Raw genomic sequence first — 19,818 nt, forward strand, 5'->3', positions numbered from 1 at the left:
GCCGCAATTCCGTCAAGCGTGTTTATTTGGCACGAGATACACCCAACGCGTTTCGAAGTTTCCTCACTTCTTGTGCACGGGTGTGGTCACATTGTAGCCATTCTTGTTTTAAAGAAACATTGTATCATTACAAACGTGCACGTGATCATAAACATAAATGAAATACTTAGTTGCACTCTTGTCCGTTTAAATCAAATCAATACAGTTTGCAGTGTATATTAAAATTGCAATGTGAAGGCTTAAACATAAAGTAAAATGTCGAAAACCTATTTGCATTTTGAACGGCCAATTATCAACAAGATGCGAGCAAAATGCTCTCTTTTATATGTTCACACTGAACACTCTGTCTCGTATAACGCGGCACCAACATCAATTCTGCCCGAGTGGGCTCAGCCATTCTTTCAAGTAAATTCAATATTCCATACCAGACATTATTATATTGTCAACCTTCCAACCAATTCTGCCCCAATGGGAATAGGTAGTCCAAAATACACATGTCATTCATTCTTCATATCTGGAATAAAACATAAAAAGTGCGACTTTTAGTAAAAAACTATAAACAGTGCTACAGTGATTAAAAACAATTAAAATCAAGAATTCATTATGGCAGGTCACTTTCTACAAAGTTTCCCTACTTTCTTATTTATAAGTGTACTGAAAGTTTCTCAACAAGGTTAAGACCCTCAGGATGTACCATATTGTACTTAATAATGATTTTGGACTCAAGTATTCTTAACTCCCTCAATCTGTTACCTCCCCTCTCTTTTACTGGTACACATTCCAGAACATAAAACTTCACTAAGTCTGGATTTTGGTTGTGTGTAGCTGCAAAGTGGCGTGCACTTGGATATTGGTGATCTAAATTCTTCATAGCCCTCAAATGTTCAAGCACTCTTTTTTTGGCTTTATGCAGTGTTCTGCCAATGTAAAATTTATTGCATGGGCACTTTAGGGCATAGATCACGTATTCCATGTTGCAGTTTAAGTTGTTTTGTTATTTTGTATGGTGGTTGATCTGATGTTATTTTCAGGCTTTCACAGTTTTTGCTGTGTTTACACGCTTTGCACTTTCTACAAGTAAAAGTGCTCTAACAGGAGCTGCTTTCCACATAAACTGGAGAACTACCCAGAGTTCTCTCCTTCTTTTTTGTATAATTTATGTGTCACTCTATGCCTGGAAGGGCTTTGTTTTGACTTATACTGGGTGCGCCCTTGTGTCTGGACAAAGCTATACCTCTCTGAAGAGCTCTAATTAGAGCGAAACACTGTGTCAGGGGTTGCTTTTACTCATTTCAGGTTGGCTTGATTTGGTATTTTACCAATTGAAAGCTGTAATACTGTGCCTGGAGTGATAAATGGCGTTTGCCATTTTACAGCTCGGCAAGGACAGCACTGTGCTAGTCCTATGCCTAAAGACTTTACTGTAGAAATGGCAAAATACTTTGTCCTTTTCTATCTCGGCGTGGATGGCACTGGGCTAATCCTGTGCTTAAAAACTTTGATAGAAAAACAGACATTTGGGGTGAGCAGATCTAGAGTGTCGCTGGTGTTGAGAGTGCTCTAACAGGAGCTGCTTTCCACCTAAACTGGAGAACTATCCAGAGTTCTCTCCTTTTTTGCATATATATATATATATATATATATATATATATATATATATATATATATATATATATATATATATATATATATATATATATATATATATATATATATATATATTATCCACCAAATTGTTCACTTGCAAGTGCACACTTTGCACGGCCGGTGCAGGACAGCGGAGATGAACGTCCCTACAGTTAAATTTTCCACCAAGAAAAGATTAATGTCCGCACTCGCTCAATACATTAAATTGGGTTTATTTAACAAGAGACTGCAAACAATCCCCTTCTCCTACGCGTTTCGACCTCAGGTCTTGATCACAGTGTTACCACTAGTCCATCATTGCTTTCTAGTTTATATACCTTCCTGTCCAATTGCATATAATGATGCATTATGGGTGAGGTAGTTTTAAAGTTACACATGGAAAAATAAAACATTTGTTTTGCAGAAAAAACAGTGCTTGATATCCAGTTATCGCTATCAACATTAGAATGGTTAATAATTCTCAATTGTACAGTTTATATCCCCATTATTTTAGTCGCTTGTCACTATAGGAATTTCCTATTTTAACCATTGTATGGGTTGAAAAACGACTTAAACAAAGAATAACACATCTATCAGTTAAAATGCTTTCACTTATTCATTGGTAATGTAGTCTTTAGTATAGGCTAAGTGCCCAGGGTTATAATTTTGTACAAATTGGTTAATACTTCTTAGTAATGGCTAATGCCTTTATGGTCTTATCACTGTTGCAGCAGTTCTGGTTTCAATGGTTGTTTAAGCAGTCTAATTACAGTATTTAGTCATATACAGTTCACAGGTGGACATCCATCTCTTCGTCCATATTCAGTCCCCTCGGCGTTTTTGTTCAAAATCTAATGATCAGGCGCGACTCCAATCGTCTAAGTAGTTGTTTCCTATTCCCTCCTCTCTCATGTTGAGGGATGGTGGCAAGTCCACTGTAGCGAACATCTTTTCATGTTTTTCCAGTGTGTTTGGACATGTGTTTGGCAATAGCGTAAGACATATCGCCATTCTGAATTGCCCTGATCTGTTCCAGGATCCTTTTGTGCAGTGGACAAGTAGTCATTCCAATATAATTTTTACCACAGGCACATGTTAGCATATATACCACATAAGTTGTTTTGCATGTGATAATATCCTCCACATTGAAGATCTTGCCCTGTGGATCTTTCAAAGATTTCAAAGACTGGCCTGTAGTACAAGCCTTGCATTGATAACATTTATTAAAGCCATTTTGTTTCAATGTTAACCAGTCCTTTTTCTTTTTCAATTGAAAATGGCTTCTCACCAGTTTGTCTTGTAGCGATTGTGGTCTCCTATAGGTCAGTTGCGGATGATCTCCAAGTTGTCCACCAATGTCCGGGTCCTTCTTTAGGACTTCCAATATTTATTCAATATTTTTCTCACATTTTGACTTTCTTTGCTGTAAGTTGTTATCATCCGAATGGGTTCAGTTTGTTTTTTTGTTGTCGTATCCAATTTTGCTTTGTTGATCAATGTTTCTGTTCTATTCAAAGCTCTAGCTTTAAGTTCTCCTTTTTTGAAGGGAAAAGAAACGTTTTAATGGCTTTCCTGAATTAAAGGTAGTTAGTGAGCCCTCGATTATGGGCCAGCAAGAAGTTCCAGAGGATCGCAGCTCTGTTCCGAAAGGAACAACCTCAGGTACGAACTCTTCTCACGCGGGGGACCACTACCAGGCATTGTCCCATAGATCGAAGCAATCGAGTGGGAGTGTAGTGTAAGAGAAGGTCGGTCAATATTTGTGGGGATAACAATTTCAGGATTTTGAAGGCTATACACAGTACCTTAAACTCGATTTGCCTGGCCACAGGCAACCAGTGGAGACGGCGGATGACACTTGTCACTGAGCAGGTTCTGCGCAGACCAAAGAGAAATCTAGTGGCCGCATTCTGGACTCTCTGTAGCCTTTGTATTTCTAACTTGTTGATTACCGGATACAATGAGCTGGCATAGGCGAGTCTAGACATAATCGGAGCCTGGATAATGATCTGCCTCGTCGGGGCATCAAAGAAGTCCAGAATGGGTTTAAGTCCACGTAACAGACCAAAGCAGGTTCCCGCCACCTTTTTCGTTTGAGTCTGAAAGTTGAGTGAAGTATCCATCCAGACCCCTAGGTTCTTCACTACAAGTTTAGGGACAGGGCAGTGCCTAAACTGATGGCCACCAGAGCTCGTTTCAATGATCATGGTTCCCTCCCACCAACAACACCTCCGACTTGTTGGCACTCAGTTGGAGACAGTTGGTGGTCATCCACTCGGGGACTGCCATGAGGTCACCCTGAAATTTCATGGCGTCCCACTTGGGGTCGCTCGAGAGAGCCACCACCAACTGTGTGTCATCGGCATAAGAGATTATGGTCAGCCCTCTGCTCTTGGCTACTCCGGCCGGAGGTTGAAAATAAAGATTGAAAAGCAGGGGGCTCAGGGATGAGCCTTGTGGAACCCCTTTACCTAAAGGGAAAGAGGCCAAAGGAGGGGCTTTCACCTGAAATGTCCTGTCAGCGAGGAAGGATGCCAGCCACATAAGTGCTAAACCAGTAACTCCAGCCTCCGCCGGACGACTGATCAGAATGGCATGAGACACCGTGTCAAACGTGGCACTGAAATCCAAAAGGATCAGTGTCGATGTTTGCCCCGCATCTAAGGCTTTCCAGAGATGTTCAGTCACGGCCAAGAGTGCTGACTCAGTGCTGTGGCCGGGCCGGAAACCATTTTGAGAGGGGTTGAGCCTGTGATTTGCTGTAAGATATTCCGAGAGAAGAGAATTAATGTAGGCCTCCGTAATCTTCGTAGTCCAAGCTAGCAAGGAGATAGGCCGGAAGCTCTCTGTTTTTTTGGGGTCTACGGAGGGTTTTTTAAGCAGCTGTATTACCCTGGCCTGTTTCAAGCCTTGGGCACGACCGCTGCGCCCAGGGACCCATTAATCACCTGCTCCAATGAGTGTATGATAATGGGAAGAATTTTTCGAAATTGGTCTGGATTCAGGGGATCAGCAAGAGAGCCTGACTTAACTTTGGAACAAAGTGTAAGTAGATCATCTTGAGTGATAGGGGGAAAAGCCTCAAGGATCCCATTGGTATAATTGCAGGATGTCTCCGGGAGCCTGTGTGGACCATGAGGAAGCTTTTGTAAATGTCTTCTACCTTCCTAACAAAGAAAACTGCCAGCTCATCGCACTGCCGGTCATAGGTAATGAGCGGGCCTGCTGCGTCTTTCTGGGTTTTAAGATCTGAGACTATTGAAAAAATGCTCTTGGCCGGATAAGTGCGCTTGCTGATTAACTCGGAGTAGAATGTTGCGCGCTCAACTTGGATAGCCCTGAGATATTGCATTACGGCAGCATATTTACGATCCTTGGAGGTAGGATCAAAGCCCCGTCTCCAAGCTCTCTCCAGCTTCTTGCGGATCTTACGTAAGGCAGCTAATTTAGTATTGTACCGTGGATTAGATTCTGGAATAAGGCTATCCAGAGGCTGACTCATCCAGTTAGGGAAGACCGAATTGGCCTCCTTAGGGTCAGCCAGGATGGCTGGAGAGGTGGCGGCAAGATGGATTTGAAATTGGTCCCAATTCAGTTTATGCCAGGGGCGTTTAAGGGAAAAAGTTTTCACTAAGTTGCGCACCAGCATGATATCATAAATCGACATGGAGACTAAATAGTGATCAGACCAGCCATTGGAACCGGGGTTAAGTCTGTGAGGGAAGGTATATTCATAAAAAATGGGTCTAGTAGGTGACCAGCCGAGTGCGCAGATCCTGGTACTCGTTGATCAAGCTGACACGCAGCGAGATCAGCCAGAAAGATCAACACTTCAGGATCAGAGGGATTGTCCAGATGTAGATTAAGGTCCCCTATGACTGAGAAATTAGAAGCATTGACCGCCAGGACACTGACAGTCTCTAAACCCTCTGGGTAGGCCTGGGAGTCAATGGATCAATAAACCCGACATTGCATAGTTGGGATTGAGAGTGATTTTTAAAATAGGACATTCACAATCGGTGACCAGTTGTTTAAAAAAAGTGCAGGGGTACCCAGTTTTCAGAATGACTAAAATGCCCCTACCTCTCGTAGGCCCAATGAGGGAATGGATCGCATAGCCCTCCGGGAGAGCTCCGGTACCACGTCCTCCGAGAGCCAAGTCTCAGTGAGGAACAAGACATCAGGGAATTTATCTTCCACGAGGTCATGTACATCAGCAAAATGTTTAGCTAGTGAACGGCAGTTAAAATGAAAAACAGTCGTAGAGTTACAACGAGGGGGGCTGCAAGTCCTAGGTGGAATCAAAGAAACGAAACCACAGCACTTACAACCAAAAGGACCCTCTAGACCAGGGGTACTCAAAGTACGGCCCGCGAGCCAGTAGCGGCCCGGCAAGCCTGCAGTGGCGGCCCACGGAGCTTGAAACATCGCACCGGTGTTTTTTTTTTTTAAACTTCAGCAAACACCTCTGGGAGCATCAGTGCGGAATCCGAGAGACTGCTCTGTGGGGGCCGGGCGATTCCAGCCACAGTCAAGAGTGGTGCTGCAGGGGCGCTAAGAGGTGAACAAAGCCTCATTAACAAACAAATGGTCGTTTAAAGACCTGTGAAGTACTGGGGTGCCCAGGAGGCTGTGTCAGCCCAGGCTGACACACAGGGTTGGGGGGGGAGGGGAGAGAGGACTGCAGGAATTGAGAGCTGGGTGAGGTGTGAGGGCAGAGCAGGGAGTGAGAGCCCGGGTGAGGGAGTTGTGAGGGCAGAGCAGGGAGTGAGATCCCGGGTGAGGGAGGTGGCAGGGCAGAGCAGGGAGTGAGAGCCAGGATGAGGGAGGTGGGAGGGCAGCAGGGAGTCATAGCCCGGGTGAGGGAGGTGGGAGGGCAGCAGGGAGTCAGAGCCCGGGTGTGGGAGGTGGGAGGGCAGCAGGGAGTCAGAGCCCGGGTGAGGGAGGTGGGAGGTGGGAGGGTAGAGCAGGGAGTGAGAGCCCAGGTGAGGGAGGTGGGAGGGCAGCAGGGAGTCAGAGCCCGGGTGAGGGAGGTGGGAGGGCAGCAGGGAGTCAGAGCCCGGGTGAGGGCAGCAGGGAGTCAGAGCCCGGGTGAGGGAGGTGGGAGGACAGCAGGGAGTCAGAGCCTGGGTGAGGGTGGTGGGAGGGCAGAGCAGGGAGTCAGAGCCTGGGTGAGGGAGGTGGGAGGGCAGCAGGGAGTCAGAGCCCGGGTGAGGGAGGTGGGAGGGCAGCAGGGAGTCAGAGCTCGGGTGAGGGAGGTAGGAGGGCAGCAGGGAGTCAGAGCCTGGATGAGGGAGGAGGGAGGACAGCAGGGAGTCAGAGCCTGGGTGAGGGAGGTGGGAGGGCAGAGCAGGGAGTCAGAGCCCGGGTGAGGGAGGTGGGAGGGCAGCAGGGAGTCAGAGCCCGGGTGAGGGAGGTGAGAGGGCAGCAGGGAGTGAGAGCCCAGGTGAGGGAGGTGGGAGGGCAGAGCAGGGAGTCAGAGCCCGAGTGAGGGAGGTAGGAGGGTAGCAGGGAGTCAGAGCCTTGGTGAGGGAGGTGGGAGGGCAGCATGGAGTGAGAGCCCTGTGAGGTGGGAGGGCAGCAGGGAGTGAGAGCCCTGTGAGGTTGGAGGGCAGAGCAGGGAGTGAGAGCCCTGTGAGGTGGGAGGGCAGAGCAGGGAGTGAGAGCCCTGTGAGGTGGGAGGGAAGAGCAGGGAGTCAGAGCCCGGCTGAGGGAGGTGGGAGGGCAGCAGTGAGTGAGAGCCGGGTGAGGTGACAGAGGGCAGCAGGGAGTGAGAGCCAGGTGAGTTGGGAGGGCAGCAGGGAGTGAGAGCCGGGTGAGGTGACGGAGGGCAGCAGGGAGTGAGAGCCGGGTGAGTTGGGAGGGCAGCAGGGAGTGAGAGCCGGGTGAGGTGACGGAGGGCAGCAGGGAGTGAGAGCCGGGTGAGGTGACAGAGGGCAGCAGGGAGTGAGAGCCGGGTGAGTTGGGAGGGCAGCAGGGAGTGAGAGCCGGGTGAGGTGACAGAGGGCAGCAGGGAGTGAGAGCCGGGTGAGTTGGGAGGGCAGCAGGGAGTGAGAGCCGGGTGAGGTGACGGAGGGCAGCAGGGAGTGAGAGCCGGGTGAGGTGACAGAGGGCAGCAGGGAGTGAGAGCCGGGTGAGTTGGGAGGGCAGCAGGGAGTGAGAGCCGGGTGAGGTGACAGAGGGCAGCAGTGAGTGAGAGCCGGGTGAGGTGACAGAGGGCAGCAGGAAGTGACAGCCGGGTGAGGTGGGAGGGCAGCAGGGAGTGAGAGCCGGGGGAGGTGATGGAGGGCAGCAGGGAGTGAGAGCCGGGTGAGGTGACGGAGGGCAGCAGGGAGTGAGAGCCGGGTGAGGTGGGAGGGCAGCAGGGAGTGAGAGTCGGGTGAGGTGAGACAGATAGAGATAGAGACAGATAAAGACATATAGAGACAGAGACAGATAGAGGCAGAGTCAGCTAGAGACAGAGACAGACAGCGATAGAGACAAACAGCGATAGACACAGAGAGAGGTAGAGACAGACAGCGAGAGAGACAGACAGCGAGAGAGACAGACAGCGGTAGAGACAGACAGTGAAAGAGACAGACAGCGAGAGAGACAGACAGCGAGAGAGACAGACAGCGAGAGAGACGGACAGAGAGAGAGAGAGACAGAGGGAGAGAGAGACAAAGGGAGAGAGGGAGACAGACATAGGGAGGGATTGAGACAGACAGAGGGAGACCGACATAGGGAGAGAGGGAGACAGACAGAGGGAGGCAGACAGAGGAAGACAGACAGACAGAGGGAGACAGACAGAGGGAGGGAGACAGACAGCGGGAGACAGACAGAGGGAGGGAGACAGACAGAGGGAGGGAGACAGAGGGAGGGAGGGAGACAGAGGGAGAGAGTCAGAGGGAGGGAGACAGAGGGAGGGACACAGACAGAGGGAGACAGAGGGAGAGAGGGAGACAGACAGACAGAGGGAGACAGACAGGCAGAGGGAGATAGACAGACAGAGGGAGGGAGGCAGAGGGAGGGAGGGAGACAGACAGAGGGAGGGAGGGAGACAGCCAGAGGGAGGGAGACAGACAGAGGGAGGGAGGGAGACAGACAGACAGAGGGAGGGAGACAGACAGACAGAGGGAGGGAGACAGACAGAGGGAGGGAGACAGACAGACGGAGGGAGACAGACAGAGGGAGGGAGGGAGACAGACAGAGGGAGGGAGACAGACCGACGGAGGGAGACAGACAGACAGACAGAGGGAGACAGACAGAGTGAGACAGACAGAGGGATACAGACAGAGTGAGGGAGGGAGACAGACAGAGGAAGGGAGACAGAGAAAAGGAGGAAGGGAGGGAGGGAGACAGAGGGAGGGATGGAGACAGACAGAGGGAGGGAGGGAGACAGAGGGCAGACAGAGGGAGGGAGACAGAGGGAGATGGACAGTGGGACACAGATAGAGGGAGACAGATGGAGGGAGATGGAGAGAGGGAAGGAAAGAGAGGGAGGGAGACAGAGAGAGAGAGGTTAGACAGAGAGAGACAGAGGGAGAGAGACAGAGAGGGAAGGAGGGAGCGAGAGAAAGAGATGGAAGGAGGGAGACAGAGAGAGGGAGGGAGAGATATGGAGAGCGAGAGAGAAAGAGAGATGTGTGTGTGTGTATGCTGGTCTGTTGGCTCAGTGGATGAACGCGTCCGCTGCAGGGGCCTGTGTTCAACTTCATGGTCACAGTTTTTTTCTTTCTAGCCCCTTCCCCCTCCCCACTGACCCCTCCTCCACCGGTGCGGCCCTCGTCCACAAACCACACTGTAAATTCGGTCCCCGAGAGAAAGTTTGTGAGTACCCATGCTCTAGACCATACAAACACAGTTGTTTGCACTCAGCTATACGCCTCCCAAATAACAAGCAACTCAGTCTGAGAATATGAATTACTTATTTTAACCAAATTAGCAGCAAGTCCAGCATCGTACCGGCGTGGATAGGCGCAGATGGGCTTGCCTTTGGTTCGCCTTTGGTGCGCCCACTGCGCGGCCGGGCACCCATGTTGTTTAATAATGCCCCCGGTAACTGAAATGAGGGGACGGGGGTGGAGCCACGTCCCTCCCTCTACTGTGGGCAGCAAAATGCGGCTATGGACCGAATGCAGCAGGGAAGAGAGCAGAAACTGCAGAGAGTGCAGGTAAGCCTCATTTAAAATGACTAAGAATGCAGGGAATACGGAAATAAACAGTTTTCAAAACAGTGAAAATAAAATCAGATTCAATTAAAAAAAAACAATGGTGACCTGAGCATTCAGCGCGCTATAATCATCCGCTGCGCGCCCGGGCTCACGTGTTGTGCCCCCGGTAACGGAAATGAGGGGAGGGGGGTGCAGCTGATAGAGCGCGCGAGGCCACCCGACCAACAGTTTTCGCCGTTTCCGGCTTCAGGGCCCATATACTTTCAAATCACCATATACATCGATCAGGTGACTTCACGAGCTCTACCAATTTGTGTGTGTTCTCCCTGTTAATAATTTTCAATGCACCCGACTTACCATCCACCGATGCGGGTGCCTAATGACCACAATGAATCAGGGAGCTAGCTGTAAAGGAAAAGCAGCAAAATACAAACCCCACCAATAACATTCAAATACTGTTTAAATGACCACGGACAACTGGAAGTTTTAAAATGTTTATCTAAATTCAATATTTTCTTGCATGAGGTACAGTAAAATAAGGCAATCAATAACCAAGATAATGTAAATCACATAGGCAGAAAGAAATAATGACAGAGTAATCATCAAGGTACTAAATAAAATGTAACGAGAAAATACTATGTAAGTCAGTATTATCTAGACAGGGATAGACTAAGTGTATGTGACTATAGAAGAGCTTATAATGAATAACACGCTTCACTTAAGGTGAAGGGGCCTTTGAACAACCTAGGCAACGAAGTTCTAGACCATATCAGAAAATGACACACTGCTATGCAAAATATAATTTCTAACAAATGAGAAGACATAGGAATAACTTTGCAAAATTATAAATGACAGTTCAATAGTTGCGGAAAGGCATGGAAATATAACATATGCAATGTTGAACTTTATTTAAGCAAAAGTTAGAAATTCAGAAGGTGCAAGAATTTCAAGAGGTTCAGAGTAATATTTACCTAGAAAAGGTGTAGAAACCAAACCCTGGCCACGGGTCAGTTAAGGACAGGAAACCCTCAAGGAAGGATACCCCTCAAAGAACAGCAGGTGCAGAATGGACACCCAGGACAGGACAGGATACCCTCGGAAAAAGGAATCAGGACAGGACCCTCAGGACAGGACGGCAAACCCTCAGGACAGGACCCTCTTCAGGATAGGACCGGAACCCACAGTTCGGAAGCAACGCCTGCGCTCCACCCGCTCTGCAGCTATCGATCAAGACCCCGATTGGGTCAGCGAACTCCCAGCTAAGTGCCTTGCCAGCACTTTAAGGTTCAGTAGAACCTTAGTCTATAGTCAAATTTGGACAGAGTGCTCCGCAGCGCTCTGTATCTTCAGTCACCTATTGAGTGCGTTGGGTCAGTGACAGGTCAGCTAAACCAGACAAGTCGGACGGTTCACTAGGTGAACCCAGGGTAGATATACAGTTTGGGGACAGTGTACCACCCCCCAATGTTGCAAAGTGTCAGAATCCCTCAATTTCAATTGGTCCTAAGGTAGGGTTTGGGTAACACACCAATCACAATACGCGAATTGAAGCCTTCATTAACATATTTGGGTACCGCCTAGCAGATTTGGGGTTCCCATGAGCTAACAGTAGCGCAACATTACAATGTATCACATAAGGAGCCACATTCGCTGTTCTCGCAGGGCAGAGGTGACTTTCTCAGGAGCATCTCGCCCATCACTGCCAGCTGGCTATGTTCCATCAGCCAAGGTCCCTCGTGCTGCCGAATGTCGCACAGGCGCAGAAGGGACCTCCAATATGGCTCTCCTCTCACTCAGACCCCCATTTCCCGCGGTACATGAAAAGTAAGCGAAAACAAATTAATACATAATAATGTCATTATGAAAACACATCACAGGGTTTGTACTTTTAACTCATCATCAAGAAATAAACTTAATTGCATTAAATGTTAGCTACATTGACACGGACACAAGAGCAGTGGCACGAGCTGTACCACATGATAAGCACAGCTATGAATTACGCATGCGCATAACTTTCCCTCCACTTCTGCAGACGCGTCAGGACACGTGAGTGTGGCTGACGCATGCGCAGTAACTAAAATACAAGCGACGGCCATTTTTTAAAAGGACACGGATTAATTCATTAGAAATACACATAGGCAAGCTTCGGGAACTTTACTTAAGCTAAATATAAACGTTAGTAAAACATACACGGATTACCTTATTACACATAAATGAGGTTCTTGATTTCGGCAAGCCGCAAAATATGCAAAGCTTTGCTTCATCAATCCCCTCTTTGATGATATCTACTATCATCACAAATTATACTGGAACCAGATGCCAACTTTCTTTCACACTTTATAAAGTTCTATTTCTTCCAGCAACCGCTCTAACTTTTCTCTTTCAGTTTTAGCAGGGTGAGAAGTTTTCACCTTTTTGTATATCTGATCATTCACTTCCTCTAATTCAATCTCATCCACACTTCGTTTCACTCCTCTTGCATTTACCTCGTGCTTTTTGGTGCGCTTGCGGTATTTACAGCATAAGAAAATGGAAAGTATAATAAGACCTATAATACCAATTGGCATCAGAATTTTGAATAATAAGCTTTTACCTATGCTAGCAAGCCAATGACCTACATTTGAGAGACCATCTACCAGTCTCTTCCAGGCACTATCAACCTCGAGTGGTTTGAGTTCCTTTGCCAAATTAGTAATGTTTTTCACATATCTTTTGATCTGTACACTTTTATCCGGAATATAAGTGCAACAATGTTGCGCCTTCAACATCCGGCAGACTCCGCCCTCTTTCGCTAATAAGGTGTCAAGAGCAAGTCGATTTTGTAAAACCATTGATCTGATCGCAACCATTTCGGTATTGACCAGCAGAAATCCATGAGCTGTTTCAGTAGACAGCACATCTACTATAGTAGACAATTTGCAAATTCGGTGAGTGTTCAGAACCACTCCCACTCCAGGTATCAGTGCACTGAAAATACTACCCATAATTTCACCTATACTTTCTCTTTTACTACGCACTAAGCCATTAGTATCTTCATTGCTTCCAGCTTTTCCATTCACATGGTATATTTTTGGGAAAACAATGCCAAAGTAGCAGCTTCCATACCAGTGATCCGGCAATTTGAAATAAGCCTTGTCCCCACAAATATAATAAATTCCAGGAAACACAGACTCTGACCCATTTTTGAAACCCCAACCTCCAATTACCTTGTAATTATGTTCGCATTCACTGGAACCAATGAAAACATTATTATAATAGCTAGTCTTCTCGCGGTGAAGACATAGCTTGCCTTTCTTTTCAAAATCCAGCAACAGAGCAGGACCCGCTCCACCAGATGAGGTGCCTTCCATGTTCTCTGCCCACTTTGGCTTTTTCTGACTTTCGTCATTAGCCTTCTTCTGAATTTTAATTCTCCTTTTCTCTGCCATGTTCAGGAACATCTTTTCCTGCTCACGCAAAGAACAAGTCAAGTTATCTCTGTGTGCGTCTGCTATGTCAATGTTCCCTATAGTCAGAAAGTAGTCTCCCATATATCTTATGGTGTCAGTTTTGGTATGTACAGGATTCAAGTTCCCACGTATAGGAAGTTCAGAAAAGATCACGTCATTGTTAGAGTAATAATACTGTAACGGTCCCCTTTTGTAAAATAAACTAGCTAAAATGCTACAGGAAATTCCATATGTTAATGGCAGATGATGGTATGTCACGCCTTCAGCCACCGAAGTAGGTAGCTTCATGCAGACATAGCAATCTTCAATTTCCATAGTCTCTACATAATGTATTAACAAGTTTGCGAAAACATTCAAATGTGTCCTGTTTTTCATTCCATGATAATGTAGTCCTTTCTCATCTGATGCTTCTAAGTCTCGTTTAGTTTGTCTCAATGCTCTCTCATGTCTTTCTACACTCTGTGTTGTCAGCTCCTCATTGTCAGTATTTACAACTTCAGTAGGGACAATGTTAGTATCTTTACTTACAGCAAAGGGAATGAAAATTGTTAATCCTATCCAGATAACTATCAGCACTACTACACTACATATACACACCTTGCAACACGTCTTAAAACGGCTGCAACTAGGTCTACCATTCACTGTTGAATCAGACATTTTAGCTCAGTAGGAGTGTTCTCACCCCTCTTTTTTACTTTTTACACAACTAGCTTACTTTGTGCAAATTCACGGTGGCTCGTCTTCCTCTTCAGCTGAGTACTCTGGGACAGGTTCTCCGTCGCTTACGTCAGTTATATCAAGATCTTCAAGTTCTTCCAAAACCAGTGTCCATTCAGGAGACTTGTACTTTTTGTTTTGTCTTTTTATCCGCTCACTCCTTCTTTTGGAAGAGTCTTCTTCTTGCTCTGCTATTCGAGCACTTCTTCTTGCTTCTGCACGTTTTTCTTCTACTGTCTTTATCCTTAGTCTCAGTCTTTTTACAAACCTAGGCTCAAGGTTGTTTCTTTTCTTTAGTCTCTTAGTCGGTACTTTGACTTCACTTTCTTTTCTTATTCTCTTATTCTCTTTATCTTGTGGTAATTCTTCTCCACTTTCTTCTCCTACTTCCCTTATCTGACTAGTTCCAGGGCTAGCATCAAATTCTTCTGCCTGGTTACTAATCTGGCCTTGTTCAGGAATATTTTGTTTTTGGCTTTCAATTGTCTCTGTTTCTGTTTCTGTTTCCTGAACCCGTTTTTCTAACCCTATCTGATCCTGTTCAAGCACTTCGATCTCTTGATTTTCTTCTGCTCGAACTATTACTCTATGTCTAGTCTGTCCCTTATCCACATCAGGAGTTAGTGGAGGAGTATCAAACACTTGCTCTGTATCCTGCACTTGTTCAGTATCGGGTACTTGTTCAGTCTTGTTCACTTGATCTGTATCAATCACGTGCTCTGTCCCTGTCTGACCTTCTCCTTCCTCAGTTTTGATTTTAATCTCAAGTGGCTGAGGTTCTTCGCCTGTGCCTTGCCTTTCCTGACTAGTCCACTCTCTACCTTCACTAAGTCGTTCTCTTGTTCTGATAGGATCTTCGGTCAGATCAATCATCGGTATCCATTCTTCTGGCCATATGCTTGGCAGCTCGTCTTCAGCTACTCCTGGCTCAGTTTCCTGGACCTCTTCAGCAGGCTGGATTCTTGGCAGTTCGTAGTCAACTACTCCTGGGCCAACGTCTGCTGTTCCTGCACCCTGACTGGTGCTGGGCTGCTCGTTGTCAGTTGCTACTGGTCTGGCTCCTTCAGGGTCCTCTGCTGGTTGCCCTGGTTCTTCAAATCCTTTGTCTGGCAATACCTTCTGGGTGTGTCCGGCGTGGATCCACTGGGGAACACCTGCGACTTTCACTGCAGTGGTTGTCACCAGGATTACTTGGCGTTTCTTTCCCCACCTTGGTGCCAGACAGCTTGATCGAGTGTGCTTCTTTATTTTGACCCAGTCTCCTGGAACCAAGCTGTGGAGAGGAGTCGTTGGATTGAGGATGCCGTCGTCTCCAATCTGGCGAGAGATAGAACGCACTTGGTCACCCAATCTTCTGCAGTATTTAAGCACCAAATCATCAGTAATACTCAACAGTTTGCTTCCTGGCACCCATGCTTGTCTCATCACTCTTCCCATAATGATTTCATGGGGACTTAGGCCTGTCTTGCGGTCTGGAACACTTCTCAGTCCCATCAGGACCAGGGGCAGGGCCTTCACCCAGGTCATGCCAGTAGCATCTGTCAGTTTTGCTAGTCTGTTTTTGATAGTTCCATTTACTTGTTCCACTATTCCAGAAGCCTCTGGGTGGTATGCACAATGGAGTTTCTGCCTTATTCCAAAGGCCTTACAAAGTTCAGCCAGTATGTCATTCTGGAAATGTCCACCCTTATCTGATTCAATAATGCATGGTATTCCGAACCTAGGTATCAGTTCTTTTAGTAAACACTTCGCTACTGTCAGTGCATCACTTTGAGGAGTGGGGTAAGCTTCTACCCATTTTGAAAATACGCAGACAATGACAAGGACATATCGTTTCCCTTCACAACGGGGCATGGTGATGAAATCAACCTGTATCTTTATAAAGGGACCCCCTGACCTCCCAATCTTGCTCAGTTCAACCATTGTCCTCTTGCCTGGGTTCATCTGTTGACATGACAGGCACCTCTGGCAGAGGGACTCTGCTACCTTCCTGAACTTTTTATTGTACCAAGTCTGTTGAAATACCAGAATCATGGCATCCCTACCAATGTGTGATCCTTCATGTATTAATCTTGCCATTGTGCCAAGCAAGTGTCGGGGTAACACAGGCATACCAGTTGGACCTATGATGACACCATCCACACGTCTCGGTCTACATCCATCCTCCTTCCATTTCTCTCTTTCTTGCCAAGGAGCCGACTCCTGCCACTCTCTCACCTCATCCCATGTAGGCACTTCCTCAAACACCTGAAGCTGGCAGCTGGTTCCTGGCCCCCCTCGTTTTGGATTTACAATATACCGATCTTTGGCACACCATTGAGCCACTCGATCAGCATAATCGTTTCCCATTGATACTCTGTCCATGCTCCTTTGATGAGCAGTACATTTTACCACTGCCAGTTCTTTGGGCAACTGGATGGCCTCTAAAAGGTCATGAACAACTTTTGCATTCCGAATGGGAGTACCTGAGGAAGTCATGAATTCCCTCTGCAGCCATAATTGGCCAAAGTCATGCACAACGCCATAACAGTACTGACTGTCAGTATACACTGTTATGCGTAAGTCCTTCCCAATTTTGCAAGCCATTATCATGGCTATCAATTCGGCTACTTGTGCAGACTTGATGTTATATAGGTAACCTGCTTGTTCAATTTTTGTGAAAGACACTACTGCATAAGCAGCACTCAAGCCTCCTAATTCATGTCTTAGGCAGGAACCATCCACAAATAGTTCTTTATCATGCTCAGGCAATGGTACTTCTTTTATGTCTGGGCGTGGCTTGGTACTGAACTCTGTCAGATCAATACAATCATGTTCATCATCATCCCCACCTTCCATTTCCAAGGGGTCGGGGAGTAAGGTGGCAGGGTTCAGAATACCGCACCTAACAATGCTCACATTTGCTGCACCCACAAGAATCCTCTCGTATTTAGTCAGCCGACTAGGGGTGAGATACTGTGTTTTAGTTCTGGTCAATAGGATTACCACTCCATGTGAAACATACACGGTCACAGGATGTCCCATGACAATGGACTCACTCTGCTCCAAACTTGCACAGGTAGCAGCTACTGCTTTCAGACAGCCTGGTAACCCAGCGGCTACTGGGTCCAGTGTGGCAGAGAAATAGGCCACAGGCCTCCTGGTCGTGCCATGTTCTTGAGTCAGGACTGACAATGCGCAATTATCGCGAGTGTCACAGAATAGTGCAAACTCTTTGGAATAATCTGGCATTCCCAACGCAGGGGCTGTACACAGACAGTTTTTCAATCTTGTGAAAGCCATTAGACTTTCATCGTCCCACTGTACAACATCTGGCATTCCTCTCGTGGTCATTTTTATCAAGGGCCTGGCTAAGGCTGCAAATCCTAGAATCCACTGCCTGCAGTACCCTAATACACCCAGGAACATTCTGACATCTTTTTGAGTACGGGGCAACTGCATTTTTTGAATTATTCTCACTCTTTCTGAAGTGACTTTTCTGACACCCTTTTCTATCTGGTGTCCTAGATATTTCACTGATTTTGCACAGAACTGTAGTTTGTCAGGGGCCACTTTATGCCCTTTCTCACACAGGTGATTTAGGAGGGCAATGGTGTCAACTACACAGTCCCTGTGACTTTTAGACGCCAATAGAAGGTCGTCTATGTACTGCACTAATACAGAGTTCCCAGGTAAGATCAAAGTCTCTAGACATTTTTTCAAGATCTGATTAAAGATAGAGGGACTCTCTGTATACCCTTGAGGGACCCTGTTCCAACAATACACGTGACCCTCGAAAGCAAATGAGAAAAGAAATTTGCTGTCGGGGTGCAGGGGTATCGAAAAGAATGCATGACACAAATCAATCACAGTGAACCACTCAGCATCCCAAGGAATCTGGTACAGAATTACTGCAGGGTTCGGGACAATAGGGCAGCAAGGAACTACAATTTTGTTAACCTTTCTCAGGTCCTGCACTACCCTATACTTGCCACTAGGCTTTTTGATGCCCATAATCGGTGAGTTGCATGGGCTGCTCATCACTTCCTGTATGATGTTTCCTTCCAATAATTTTTGTATTTCCAGAGTGACACCTGCTTTCACTTCAGCATTCATTCGGTAGGGCCTAGTGTTAGGATATACTGCATTGTCCTTGATGGCTATTTGTATGGGGTCCACATCTTTCATCAACCCCACATCCTTTCCAGTGAAATCCCACACCTCTGGCTTTACAGCTTCCTGTAGTTCTTGGGGCAAGTCCTGCAGGGTCAATCTTTTAATTTCTGAGTCAGGTCTAAGCAGCAATAATTTATAAATGCCGTCTTCATCTGGGGTCTGTATTTCAACACCTTTTGGTGTGCAAAAGATGGTACAGTTCATTTTGCACAGCAAATCACGTCCCAGTAAATTTACTGGACTGGTGTCACAGACGACAAATCTATGCATCTGTTTAAAATTTCCAATTGAAATCTCCATTGGTTCGGTAACAGGAGTACTAATCAATTGATTAGATACACCTACTACTTGGATATTTTCTCCCGAGAGGGGTAGGTTTGGAACGTCCACTGTTCTTACAGTAGAACGGGTAGCGCCAGTGTCCAACAGAAAGGTGACATCATTTCCGTCAACTTTTCCTTCAATATATGGTCCAGACTGGTCTACCGGCAAGGAAGCGCCAAGTACGCACTCCTCGTCCTCCCCTCTCAGGCCCCGTCAGTCCTGATCATTACAAAGGAAGGTATCATTCAGCAGATACTGCGAAGTTGCTGTATTTCTGTTCTCCCCGCTTTCCCAAACCTCTATCTCTTCATTTTCTGCCTGTCTTCCCCTGTATACCTGCTTGGGTGCTCGAGGCACCTGAACTGTTTTTACCTGGGGTTGAGTCTTTCTTGGTCTTTCTTTCTGCGTCTGTGGAATTAAATCAGGAGTTTTCTCATTAACATCGACTAATTGGGGACACTCGTTTCGCCAGTGTCCAATTTCGCCGCACTGATGGCAGGGAAATTTTTTCATAGCCTCTTCCCTGCTAAATTTGGGCCGGGGCTTTCCTCCACCCCCTCCCCCAGGACTTTTGTTCTCAGCATTTTTAACCATGTTACTCAATTGTTTTTCCTGTTGTTCTGCGAGCTTCACCTGAGCCCACATAACCTTCTCCTTAAGGGCCTTTTTCTTTTCTGCCATCTCGTCCTCGCAGTACTTAGCGTACCGCAGGACCTCATCCATTTTCTTAGTATGCCAACAGATTTTATTGTCTTTTATCCACTGACAAATTTCAGGTCTTAAACCATTTACAAACCTGTAAATAAAGTGCGTCATATCCTTCAGGTCGATGTTATCAATACCACTGTATGTTTTAAATACCTGCAATAACCTCTCATAGAAAGAGTGCACTGTCTCGTCCCTTTCCTGTGTTGTTCTATCTATTTTTGTCCAATCAGTTTCCTTAGCGGGCACCTTTTCTTTCAAGTGCTGAATTACCTGCTCATATTTTCGCATGACTTCCTTTGATGGCTCCCCTGTTTCCTTGTTTCTGGGATACTCTTCACTGGGCCAATCTATGTTTATTTTACACTGGGTCCATAAATCTACTGGAACCACAATGTCGAAAAACCCATCCAGGTCTTTCCACAGACATTTCTGTACCTTCACGAACCTCTCCACCTGCCGGTACCAGTCAACTGGTTTCTCTCGTAATTTTGGAAAATCGTTCGTGAAGGACACAATATCCTGCCTAGACCAGGGGACATGCACATATTTTCCCCCTGGAACTTCGCGCATGGGGCATAACTGCTCAGGTTTTTCTACCTCTCTTAAAGCAAACTCGGGAGTCACTTGTCGGGAGCGAACCTCTTCCCTCTTTTTCGCCCATCTGCTTCTCCATCTTTCCACATCTC

The 19,818-nt window shown here is 46.7% G+C and overlaps 1 long non-coding RNA gene across 1 annotated transcript in view; it reads right to left on the reverse strand.

The window, feature by feature from the left end:
- Window positions 1-424: 424 nt before the first annotated feature.
- LOC144807787 (uncharacterized) overlaps window positions 425-19,818 on the reverse strand; it is a 219,544-nt gene continuing 200,150 nt past the window's right edge. Inside the window, exon 3 of the long non-coding RNA XR_013606446.1 lies at window positions 425-514. This is a non-coding gene — a long non-coding RNA (uncharacterized LOC144807787). The remainder of the gene's footprint in view (window positions 515-19,818) is intronic.

This window comes from Lissotriton helveticus, chromosome 1_2 (assembly GCF_964261635.1).
Source record: "Lissotriton helveticus chromosome 1_2, aLisHel1.1, whole genome shotgun sequence".
Lineage (NCBI taxonomy): Eukaryota > Metazoa > Chordata > Amphibia > Caudata > Salamandridae > Lissotriton > Lissotriton helveticus.